Source organism: Triticum urartu, chromosome 6A (genome assembly GCF_056163025.1).
Source record: "Triticum urartu cultivar PI428250 chromosome 6A, HENAU_Tu73, whole genome shotgun sequence".
Taxonomy (NCBI): Eukaryota; Viridiplantae; Streptophyta; class Magnoliopsida; order Poales; family Poaceae; genus Triticum; species Triticum urartu.
The window spans coordinates 554,949,254-554,962,389 of NC_141878.1; the positions used below are offsets into that span (position 1 = coordinate 554,949,254).

Sequence of the window (13,136 nt, forward strand, 5' to 3'; positions counted from 1 at the left end):
GAAAATGGGGCTGCTGATGCTCTCTCCAGAGTGGAAACACAACCGACAATATTCTCCTTGTCTTACTGCACACCCCAGTGGTTGGAAGTGGTAGCTGATGGGTATCTGACAGATCCTCAAGCAAAAGAATTGCTCACCGAATTAAGTGTAACTGGCAGCAATAACAAGGGTTTTTCCTTGCAACAAGGAATTATCAGGCACAAGGGGAGAGTTTGGTTGGGCACCAACAAAGAAGCACAGCAAGCGATTTTGCTCTCATTGCACTCAAGTGGAATTGGTGGGCATTCTGGGGTGCAAGCCACATATCAAAGAGTGAAAGCACTTTTCTCCTGGCCTGCTCTCAAACAGTCTGTGGAACAGTATGTCAAATCATGTTCTATTTGTCAGCAAGCTAAATCAGAACACATAAAGAAATCAGGGTTACTTAGCCCTCTTCCTATACCTACAGAATCTTGGAATATGGTCAGTATGGCTTTCATCAGTGGTCTTCCCAAAAGCAAGAACTATGATACAATCTTTGTGGTCATTGACAAGTTCAGCAAATATGGTCATTTCATACCACTTTGCCATCCCTTTTCTGCCCTATCGGTTGCACAAGCCTATTTGGACAATGTGTATAAGCTGCATGGACTACCTAAAGTTCTCATAACTGACAGAGATCCCTTGTTCACAAGCAATGTGTGGCAAGAGCTATGCAAACTTACTGACACCAAGATGAACATGAGCACTGCCAACCACCCTGAGACTGATGGTCAAACAGAGAAACTCAATCAGTGTGTGGAAACCTTTTTAAGGTGCATGGTGCATTCTGCACCCAAGAAATGTGCACAGTGGATTTCACAAGCTAAATATTGGTACAATACAAAATTTCATTCTGCTCATGGACATACACCATTCAAAGTTCTCTATGGGTATGAACCAAGACATCTGGGCGTCGAAAATCTGCAGTCAGATACACCTACAGACCTGACCAGCTGGTTGTCAGAGAGAAATGCCATGACTGCACTTATACGTGATCAACTTCAACGTGCTCAACAGCGCATGAAGACTCAGGAAGACAAACATCGCTCTGAGCGGGTTTTCCAACCAGGCGATCGGGCATATCTGAAACTTCAACCGTATATGCAACAATCGGTGGCTCGTCGCACTAACCACAAACTAGGTTTCAAATATTTTGGTCCCTTTCAGGTCTTGGAGCGAATTGGGGACGTTGCTTATCGTCTCCAGTTACCAGAACACAGCAAGATCCACCCGGTGGTACACGTCTCTTTGCTCAAGCCGGCCGCACCACCAGGTGAAGGAAGCACTACTGAAGAGCTTCAGTACGCGCAGCAACTGACCGCATCGTCCAAACCGGCGCAGGTTCTGGCATCTCGGTGGGTACGTGTCGGAGGACGTACACGCAAGCAGTACAAAATTGCGTGGTCAGGGCTACCGCTGTCCATGGCGACCTGGGAGTGGTCCAGTGCACTGACAGAGCTTCCTACAGCTTGAGGACAAGCTGTTGCTTAAGGAGGGGGGAGTGCAACGCCTGGCAACCTGGGCCTTAGACCGTGGGCCGAGGGTCCGGCTCATCGACGCAGATATATAGACGTGGCATGTGTAAGAGTGGGGGTATGAAAAAGTATTGTATCAAATCCAGATCTTCTCTCTGAGCTTCTTCTTCCCCAAGCCTCTCTTCCTCTCTGTAATCCTCCCTGTATTTCTCCTCGAAACCTTGAGATCTATGAACCATACCCTCGCCATGGCAGGGAATGCTATCTGTACCGTAGCACATGTGAAAAAAAATAAGGCATTCTCTTATATATTTAGCTAAACATTGGAGTCGTTTTTGTATCATTATGTTATTATTACAAAAAATAGTAGAAAAAAATGAGATGAAGAATGAATGTGTTTATACCTGAACTAGACAACTGCTATCATGATCACTTCATACTCCTTTCCAACTCAGTAGACATCCATTCAAGCATCGAGCCAAGCTGAGCAACAACAACAAACTCCAAGCGTTATGTAGCAACAACAGTAAGCAAAATGAGTATTCTTTTGCTAGAGCACTGCTTAATTAAAAGCATCTGAAGAAATCTAAGTACTGAAAATTTAATATTAACAGGTCTACAACGTGCATGTTTGGACACAGCTATCTGCACGTAATATTTTGCATCATCCAGTAGAAATTTGATAGTACGCACAATTAGAGAAAAAACATTTTTATAGGCATTATTGCAGGATTGTAAGCAGCACGAACCTAACCCACCTGAAACTTTGAATGTTCCATCAGCTCATGGTTTGGGCACCTTGGGCCATATAGTTTTAGCAGGATGAAGATGACACTGCTCCCTATGCGGTTTCCATCCAATTATTGTACAGAAGAAGCTTTACCAATAAATCTGTAAGAATAAATCCTCAGCTAGATCCTCAATTTTTCTAGATTGATTTGGCACATGGTTCGATAAAGAAAGATGGTGTTGCTTAACTGGCCAATGTTATAGCTGCATAGATCTGATGTGGATGGTCCAAATTTCGACAATTGCTGCTGCCAGCTATGGAGCGTATATGATCCAACAGAGATTCCATGAGGAGGAAGACACGACTTCTGCATATGGCTGATTCAATTGGACGCAGATTGCCAATTTCATCGTCAAAGCGGAGGAGATAACCTTGGCCTATTGAGCTTGATGTGATCTGAAGTTGAGAACATGGAGGAGGGGCTGGACACCTTGGCAAGCTACACAGCAAGGGAGATGCGAGGAAGAAGACAGCCGACGTAGAGGCCACACGGATCTTGAGGATACCATGGTGGAGCCGGCGAGGTTGATGGAGTGGAGGCTTTGGCTGGCTTCACGGCAAGGGCGAGGAGCAACGTAGATGCCACGCCGATCTTGAGGATACGGTGACAGAGCCGGCGCTCGAGAAAACAAATCGAGAGGTATGCGTGTTTTTTTACTTGATGCATTTTTTAGGAAGAGGTACGTGTGGCTATTCATAAAGGGAGACTGTAGGGATGGAGCAATACGTGTAGGTTAGTTTTTTCTTTTTTGGGGGGAACACGTATAGGTTCAGGTTTGGTCCTTGTCACGTCTATATTGGGTCTTTTCTTTTCATCGCGAGAGTAACATAAATCGTGGGGTTAAGATTGACCAAGTATCTAAATCAACGGTGTAATTAATTTTAGTGATCTGGACTGTTATGATAACTCTTATGGTGCCTCCAATTAGTAAATATAAGATCGATATGACTTAAGTTTTGGCCAAGCTGGGTTGCCTGGCTCCTGTGCTTACCCCTACGTTCCCGATTGTTCGGCTAGTTGGTAAAGGGAGCACCTCTGCGATTGTTACTACCGGGTCATCCGGATGTGTACCTCAGACTGGGTGAAGCCGATAGCTAGCGTTCTTAAGGGAATATTCGGTCGGCGAACTAAAGATGATCTTTTAACTTATTCATTTATGCGCCCCCAGACGATTTTCTTTCTGCGTCTCTTTTCGCAGCATGGACATGCACTTTAGGGCATGCCTCCCAGGGAAAGGAACCCTTAATGGAACTATTCTCCCTGGAAGATGTTTCTTACTAACCATGTAATATAACATAACTAGTTGGGCACTTGTCTATTCAAGCACTAATGACCCCTACGCCTGGTCTCCATGCATACCCCGGTTCTTACATAACCGCGAGGGTATTCGGACACACTCCGGACCGTCAAGTCCCGAGGTTGAAGCGAAAAGGTCGGCCATGACAAACGATCTACAATCCGGCTAGAAGGCATTACAAATGTCAATTAAATTACATAGTCATTCTGACTGATTGTATTCCTCTTCAATACCATCTAACAGGCTGTCTAATTTACAGTCCTGCTGGGAATACTTTGCGGCCAATTCTGCTTGGCCGTATACTAAGCTTACAGGGATCTCCTTCCCATCGGGCCCCACAGGACCAACCTCGGCCATGTGGTTGGGGTCAGCCTTTGTGTACCGCGTCTTCACCATGGCCCAGGCCTCCCTAGCGCCTTGCTGGCAGGCTGATATCTTCCACAGTCGGAAGCGCCGCCGCGCTCCCTTCAGCTTCTCTGCCAGCTCTCCAAGACCTTCGGGCATGGAGATGGATGGCCACAAGGCCTGGGTGACGCTTTGCATCACCTGCCGAACTCGCTCGTGCAGTTGCGAGAGCTCGGGAAGAAGGTCACCCGCAGAACCGGGCATCTCCTCTGCAGGACGACCTGTTAGCACACCTACAGACATTACTCTGTTAGTCGACTTCCTCGCCGAACTCTTTTTCCAAAGCTCGTTTAAGCACTTACTAAATATGCCGCGTCGAAGCCGCTGATTCTCCTTAGCGGAGTCCGATAGCTGGGCACGAACATCTTTTAGTTCAACACCCAGCTTGGTGTTGGCATCCTGGAGATCATTCTTCTCCCGCCTCACCTTTGTCAACACGATCTTACCAACCTTTAGCTAACGTAGGAGTTGTTGCTTCTCCGGATCTAATCCGGCGCCATCTACAATTTCATTTGTCAGATTTGCACACACGCCGCACTTCACACAATAATTATCTTTTTGAAGCATATATTACCAGAGGGGGTCTCCTTGGGCTCCCCTGTCGCGGCTAGTGCGGCCTCAAGTTGGGCTTTGCACTCTTCTAGCTCCTAGGACAGTTGGGTATTCTTCTCTGAAAGAACCTGCATATTACATGATCCTTAAATCAGTTATTCTAACTGTTTCAAGTCTCGGGGGCTACTGATATATATAACCATCAAATTTTCTCACACGTATGTCTTTCACATACTGCTCTGTGGCTCTGGCTAGACCATCTTGAGCGGCACGGAGGTACGCGTCTCCCGAATTGAAGGCATCCAATGCCTCAGGGGAGAAACAAGCATCACGAAGAACTGTCCGGCGACGCCTATGGTTCATGGCACTCTCCACCTCGGAATTGGTGGCAGACAACCTGTCCGCATCCTCTGTTGGAGGAGCGTCCGGCGCGCGCCTCGTGTTCACCTCCGCCTCCGGACCAGGCTTTGGAGCCTGGCTGGTGGAGGCGCGATGGACAACCTCTCCGGATATAGTCCAGCGAGGTCTCTTTGTCCTGAAGAGAGCACGAGTGTTAACATGCCTTGAAGGAATAACATCAGGGGATGAGATGGCACGTTATACCTTTGCGCCGGTGTCTCAGTCCGGACCGCTCTCCTTTTCAGCCCCTGGGGCCTTGCGGCCCCTCGTTGGCTAGTCGCCGCAGGCTCGGCCTCCTGCCTCAGGGACCTCCTCTGCAAAACGCGGTTGTTATACGGTAATCGAAAACACACGAGGACGGGCCCTCGTTCGAAGTGCTGGGATTTCGATCTCAGTTACCTGGGAGGCTGGGAGTAGCCCTGGGTAATCGGCCGTAATGGCCACCAAGGCATTGTCCTTGCTCAATTGATGAAACACCCCATCAATTAGCTCCATAGATAAGTCCGAATCCTCTTGGGAGGCCGGGTCGAGGGACCGTCCCGGATCCTCGGGTTGTGGAGGGGGGCTGTTTATTTCTTTAACAGCCTAGCGCAGCTCCTGCGTTTAAGTCGTTAGACTATATACTTGACAATGGGAATGCAAAATGGATGGACAAGTAAAAGTGTCCACTTACCCAGCTGGGAGGATTATACATGGTAAATCCACCCTGAGGGTTGACGCGGAGAAATTCCTCCTCTTCTCCCTTGTACAAAGCGGACAAGATCTTTATTAGAGCGGCAGCTGAGTCCGGTCCCTTACGGCCGTAACGGGTGGCGTCGTCCTCCCCGTTGCAGTCCCACATGGGGTGGCCTCTATACTGAAGCGGCTACACCCCCCACATGATGCATGCGGCCATGACTCCTATCATGGTTAGTACGGAATGAGCTAATAATCTTATCCGGCCCATCAGGTAAAGGACATCCCTGTCACTTTCCCTCCGAGGGCTTTGTGGACGCCAGCTTAGGCGCTTCTTCAGGGGAGCAGTGTCAAACTCAGGAAGGCCGATCCGAACAGGGTCCGGCAGTGGGACGTCCTCTATATAAAACCATTCTGAGGGCCAATTCTCGGACGCCTTCTTTGGGGTTCTGGATAGATATCCGGTCCCGGCGATGCGCCACACTTCGGCTCCGCCCACTTGATATATTGACCCCTCCTGAGAACGGGGCACTAGGCAGAATAGCCTCTTCAAAACGCGAAATGAGCCTCAACGCCCAAAAACAGCTCGCAAAGGGCTATAAAGCCCGCGATATGCAATATGGAGGCAGGTGTGAGGTTGTGCAGCTGGAGACCATAGAACTCCAGGAGCCCCTGGAGAAACGGATGAATTGGAAATCCGAGCCCTCTTATTAAATAAGGGACAAGGCATACCCGCTCTCCTTTGGAGGGATTAGGGGCACTCTCCGCTTGTTCTCCGCCATTATAGGTGGCAAGACCGGCTCGGACCGGGACCATATAGGCCGGGGGGAGAAATCCCTTGGTCTGGAGCGTCACTAGCTCGTTATGCGGGATGGAGCATCTCTCCCAATCTCCAGGCTGAGGGCCGGAAGGGCAAGAGGAGGAGTTGCGACGGCTGGCCATGGTGGAATGGACCTTTGTCGGATGCGCTCTGATGAACACTCGCGGAGGGGAGAAGGTGTGGTTTGGATCTAAATCCACGTCCCCTTAAATAGGCGTCTCATTTATGCGGCTAGGGGTGTGAATGTAAAAACACCCAGACTTTTCGTATTCGTTTGACACGTGGGAGACGGCCATTATTGGGAGTAGAAGCCAAGGAGCGCAACGTTTACAAGAAACCGGACTTTATTCAACAGGTACACGGAATTTGGAGGAGAACCCGCCTTGCAATGCCGAAGACAATCTGCGCGCTGGACTCGTCGTCATTGAAGCCTGGTTCGGGGGCTACTGAGGGAGTCCTGGATTAGGGGGTGTTCGGATAGCCGGACTATACCTTCAGCCGGACTCCTGGACTATGAAGATACAAGATTGAAGACTTTGTCCCGTGTCCGGAAGGGCCTTTCCTTGGCGTGGAAGGCAAGCTTGGCGATGCGAATATGTAGATCTTCTACCATTGTAACCGACTATGTAACCCTAACCCTCTCCGGTGCCCATATAAACCGGAGGGTTTTAGTCCGTAGGACAGAACAACAATCATACCATAGGCTAGCTTCTAGGGTTTAGCCTCTTTGATCTCGTGGTAGATCTACTATTGTACTACCCATATCATCAATATTAATCAAGCAGGACGTAGGGTTTTACCTCCATCAAGAGGGCCCGAACCTGGGTAAAACATCATGTCCCCTGCCTCCTGTTACCATCCGCCTAGACGCACAGTTTGGGACCCCCTACCCGAGATCCGCCGGTTTTGACACCGACAGCGAGGTTACAATGCGGCTTCAGGTGAAGCAAGGTGAGTAACATCTTGCTGTGTGTTTGGAAAGCATAGGCGTTGTGTATTGACTGTAATGTCGTAATATGTGCAGGAGCCGCGACCAAGGTCGAGGCCCTGAGGAAGGCCTTGGGCGAGGCCGAGGAGAAAGTTGTCCAGTAGCAGGCCGCTCGTAAAAAGCTCAAGGCCCGGGTCAAAGAAGTCCAACAGGAGCTCCAAGATGCAGTGAAAAAATGTGAGACCTTGGAGAATGATGCGTCGGCTCAAGAGGCCGAACTCACCAAGGCTCGTCAGGGCGCGGAGACCGCACGGAAAGAGGCCCAGGCCGCCCTCCAGGAGATCCAGGAGGCCAGGAAGATCACGGCGGGTAAGGCATTTAAGATGCAAAGCAAGTATGAGGAGAAGCAATACCTTTTACTAACCTGAGTTCGGATTTTCCCAGGGGCTTTTGCGGATCTACCATGCAGCGTATCAGATGCTGCAGAGTTCTACCGAGCCGAAGGAGGAGGTTCTACGGAGAAGCTATTCTGGTCGCAGTATGCGACGCCAGAGCATCCCATGTCCTTCACCAATCAGCTGAAGCAGCTGGTGGAGCTGCACAGGGTGGCCGAACTAGCCATGAAGGATTTGACAATCCGGCTATGGCCAGGTGAAGCTATGCCCGGAAGCTACTTCGGACTCGTGAGGCGGCTAGTGGAAGCCTGTCCGCGGCTGGACGTCGTCAAGCGCTCTGCCTATATTGAAGGTGCCCGTATGGTCTTCGCTCGTTGCAAGATGTGGTGGGCGAAGATGAACGCCGTTGAAGTTGCCAGCGGGCCGCCGGAGGGCAAGGAGCACCGCACACCCGAGAGATATTTTGCGGATGTCACAGAAGGGTCTCAACTTGTGGCAGCTCAATGTTCGCAGGACATTGTATTTGAATAAATATGTTCATGTTGCCCTTGCATTATATTATGGAAACAAAACCTGTAATGTAATTTTGTTATGCTTTAATTGTTTCCTCCTGTGCGGCCGTATTATTTGTAATCTGAGGTTTGGCCAGTCGTTGGCTTCTGCCCTCGCGTAGGTAGTACGGAGGTGTTCGGGATGGGATCTAAACAATCTTGATCCAATTATATGGTCCTTTGGAGGAGTTGTTTAGCGTAACGAACAAGGCAATCAGACTATACGGCTTAAATGCCCTCACTTAGCCATAGGAGTTTTATAATTAAGCAAGTGCGCAGCCCCTGGTCCGAGCCGGGGTGCTGTCCGCATCTGATCGGGAAGTGTCGATCCTTCGCATGATGCAGAAAAAATCTCCAACAATTTTGTAACCCTCGAACAGCTGACCAGCTCTCGTCGTATCATGACAGTCAGTTTTCGGCTTTCTCTACTGAGGTGCTCATCCGGTCAAAGCCAGGGCACAATCACAGTATTTCTCACTTTACTACCCTAGCCGATAGAGCGGAACGTAGGGTAGCAAGCACAGGAGACGGGCAACCCAGCTATTGACCAAAGACATGATTCGGAGCCAATGCATATAATGCTAAATTCGGGGTGCCGAACTTATATATAAGAAGTGTTCGGTCTTTGCTGCCGTATTGTGGGGCGATAAGTAGCCCCTGGCGAATATGAGACGCACCAAAGAATACCGATGCAGCCGATAAGCAGATCGAAATAAAATTAAGTAAGAGGCGAAAACCACAGAAACTGGGCCGCAAACCATTTTCTAACTGGGTGGATACATCAAGGCGTATCTTGCACAAATGGTGCGATAAGCCTCTGGGCTATTTAACATGCCAGAATCAAGAGGGCGCAGCGTGCGGGTCCTGGGAAATAAATATAAATACCATCAAGAAGACGTATAGAGGTTACTCTACGCACCTATGCTGCTTGCATCCTTTGTATGCCGATCCTTCAAAGGGACTGGTCAGCTGGCCCATGGGAAAAGGAACCTGAAAAAAAGGTGAAAGTATGTGCGTCCGGGATCGGTCTAGCCGAACTGTAGATCCCGGGTTAGCTTCTGCCTCCGTCGATGTCCATGGGATTTTGAGTGCGTAATTATGTACGCGTGGTGCGAATGCCACTACTTCATCGGGACTGAGACGGAGGCCAAATTGCTAATCGAGCTCTTGACGAGCCGCGTTGTCCTGCTGCAGTGTAGTCCGAAACAACGATGTCCAGGGGCTCGGCAGCCACACTATGGTGCTGCTTGAGAAGGCCGCTGTGTACCTCTGCTGCTAGGGTGGCAGTGTGTTCCTCTATTCGGAGGGAGCGTTCCGTATTGCCATTGATTGTTATGACGCCGCGTGGACCGGGCATCTTGAGCTTGAGATAAGCATAGTGTGGCAATGCGTTGAATCTAGCAAATGTTGTTCGTCCGAGTAGTGCATGGTAGCCGCCGCGGAAGGGGACGATGTCGAAGATTAACTCCTCGCTTCGGAAGTTGTCCGGAGAACCGAAGACCACTTCCATCATGATTGAGCCCGTACAGTGGGCCTCTACACCTGGTATGACTCCTTTAAAGGTAGTCTTTGTTGGTTTGATTCGTGAGGGGTCAATGCCCATCTTCCGCACTATGTCTTGATAGAGCAGGTTGAGGCTGCTACCACTGTCCATCAGGACTCGTGTTAGGTGAAACCCATCAATAATTGGGTCAAGGACTAGTGCGGCTGAACCGCCGTGGCGGATAGTAGTTGGGTGGTCTCGACAATCGAAGGTGATCGGGAACGACGACCACGGATTGAATTTTGGGGCGACTGGCTCTACCGCGTAGACGTCCCTAAGTGCTCGCTTACGCTCCGTTTTGGGGATGTGTGTAGCGTATATCATGCTCACCATTTTGACTTGAGGGGGACATTTCTTCTGCCCCCTAGTGTTCGGCTGCCGGGGCTCTTCATCCTCGTCCTCACTTTGTGATCCCTTTTCCTTGTTTTCGGCATTTAACTTGCCAGCCTGCTTGAAAACCCAACAGTCCCTGTTGGTATGATTGGCTTGCTTATCCGGGGTGCCGTGTATCTGGCACGGACGGTCGAGTATGCGGTTCAGGCTGGAAGGTCCTTCATTGTTTCTTTTGTAGGGCTTCTTCCGTTGGCCGGACTTGGAGCCAGTGAATCCGGCGTTGACTGTGGTGTCATCGATGTTGTTGCCATTGCTTCGGCATTTGTGTCTATTGCACCGGAGCTTTCCAGTGTTATTCTTGGCCTCGGAGGGGCCTGCCTCGCTGGCTGTGTTGTTACTACGAGCCAGCCAACTTTCCTCTCCCGCGCAAAAGCGGGTCATGAGTGTCGTGAGGGCTGCCATGGACTTCGGCTTTTCTTGGCCGAGGTGGCGTGCTAGCCATTCGTCACGGATGCTGTGTTTGAAGGCTGCTAAGGCCTCGGCATCCGGACAGTCAACGATCTTGTTCTTTTTGGTTAGGAACCTAGTCCAGAATTTTCTGGCTGATTCTCCAGGTTGTTGAACTATGTGGCTTAAGTCATCGGCGTCTGGTGGCTGGACATAGGTTCCTTGGAAGTTGTCTAGGAAAGCTTCTTCCAAGTCCTCCCGGCTGCCGATAGAATTTTCAGGCAGGCTATTAAGCCAGTGCCGAGCTGGCCCTTTGAGCTTTAGTGGGAGGTATTTGATGGCGTGGAGGTCATCTCCTCGAGCCATATGGATATAGAGAATGAAATCCTCGATCCATACTGCGGGATCTGTTGTGCGGTCGTATGATTCGATATTGACGGGCTTAAACCCCTCGGGGAATTCGTGATCTAGTACTTCATCTGTGAAGCAGAGAGGGTGTGCGACACCTCTGTACTAGGCCGTATTGCGGCGTAGCTCTAATGGAGTCCGTCTGCGGCATTCGGCCCGGGCGAGGCTAGGTTTGTCACGTCCGAATAGGTAGCCGTCGTCGTGCCTTGAGGCACGGCCTCGTGATCCGTAGATCGATCTTGTATGTCCTACTCTACTATCCAATTCCTGCCGAAGATCATATGTATGGTCCCGAGCTGGTCTGTCCCTGTTTTTGCGAGGTGGTAGGGCGGGCTGCTGTTCATCCTGGGTTGCCGTTTTATCCCAACCGTGGGGTGGCCGGTCCGTCGCTCTATCCCGACCACGTGGTGGCCGGTCCGCATTGCGTGAGGGAGGTATGGGATCTTGTGCCTCCTCATCGAACTGAGGTAGCAGTCTGCGTTTTGGGTAGCTCTTGGCTGGGCGTTTGAGGCCGTATTCTTCAGCTGTCAGGACATCAGTCCATCTGTCGACGAGAAAATCTTGTTCGGCTTGAAGCTGCTGATGTTTCTTTTTCAGGCTCCTTGAAGTGGCTATGAGCTGTAGCTTGAAGCGCTCCTGCTCCAGAGGATCCTCAGGCACGATGAAATCGTCGTTGCCGAGGCTTGTCTCCTCCTCGGAGGGTGGACGGTAACTATCATCCTCCGAGTCATCTTCTATGGCATGTTCATCAGGGTTATCTTGCTCATTGTCATTTTCCTCCTGTTCGGATGTAGCTCCGACAGGGTCTTCGTTGTTTTCGGTGTCTCCCGGAGTGCTATTTTCTCCGGTGCCACTGTTGCCACCTTTTGAGCGTCGAGTCTTAGAGCGGCGTTTGGGGTGCCGGCGCTTGGCCTGCGTTGCAGAAGGTTTATTCGCGTCTGGCTCTTTTTTGTCATCGCTCGATCCTTTAGGTGTATCAACCATGTACACGTCGCACGAAGAGGTGGCCGTCCAGCGTCCAGTAAATGGAGGGTCTTGGCCTTGCTCCTGGTTGGCATCATCGTCCATATCGTCGATGTCTTCGGAGCCATGGTCGAGCACGTCGGTTAAGTCATCGACAGTGGCTATGAAGTGGGTGGCGGGTGGGAAGCAAAATTCCTCGTCGTCCGCCTCTAGCTTGAACCGAACATAGTTCGGCTGTGAGTCTTCCTCCAAGGACAAGTTCTTTAAAGAGTTTAGTATGTCACCCAAAGGTGAATGCTGGAAGATGTCTGCGGCGCTAAATTTGAAAATCGATAACCGATCCAGCTCGGTGTCCGCAGGCGCACCCGATCCGAAACGTGTAGCCGAAGACGAGTCCGGAGTTCCATTGACGCAAGCATTGCAGGGTGTCGAGTCTGTGTGCGGCTCCAACGCCACGGGCTTTGTGGCCTCGGAGGGTACGATCTGCTTCAGTTCTGCGGCTGTTGCAGCAACAGGATCCATCTCCTGGATGTGATTCGATGACAGATTTAAGTCATGTTCATCGGAGGGAGGGGGAGCGATCGCCACTGTCTCAAATCCATCGAAGATCAAGTCTCCACGGATATCCGCGACATAGTTCAAGCTTCCAAATCTGACCTGATGGCCAGGGGCATGGCTACCGACCTGCTCCAGATGGCCAAGCGAGTTGGCCCGCAGTATGAAGTCGCCGAACACAAAGATTTGTTCGGGGAGGAAGGTTTCTCCCTGAACGACGCCATTACTGACGATCGAAGGGGCCATCGAGTCCTTTGCCAATGGCACAGTGGAACTCTCAATGAAAGCACCAATGTCGGTGTCAAAACCGGCGGATCTCGGGTAAGGGGTCCCAAACTGTGCGTCTAGGATCGATGGTAACAGTAGACGGGGGACACGATGTTTACCCAGGATCGGGCCCTCTCTATGGAGGTAATACCCTACTTCCTGCTTGATTGATCTTGATGAATATGAGTGTTACAAGAGTTGATCTACCAAGAGATCGTAATGGCTAAACCCTAGAAGTCTAGCCTATGTGAAATGGTAATGAGTATGTCCCTATTCGGACTATGCTCTCCGGTTTATATAGGCACCGGAGA

The 13,136-nt window shown here is 50.4% G+C and overlaps 1 pseudogene; it reads right to left on the minus strand.

Moving 5' to 3' along the window:
- Positions 1–1,632: 1,632 nt before the first annotated feature.
- On the minus strand, positions 1,633–12,804 carry LOC147966277 (uncharacterized; annotated as a pseudogene).
- Positions 12,805–13,136: the final 332 nt, after the last annotated feature.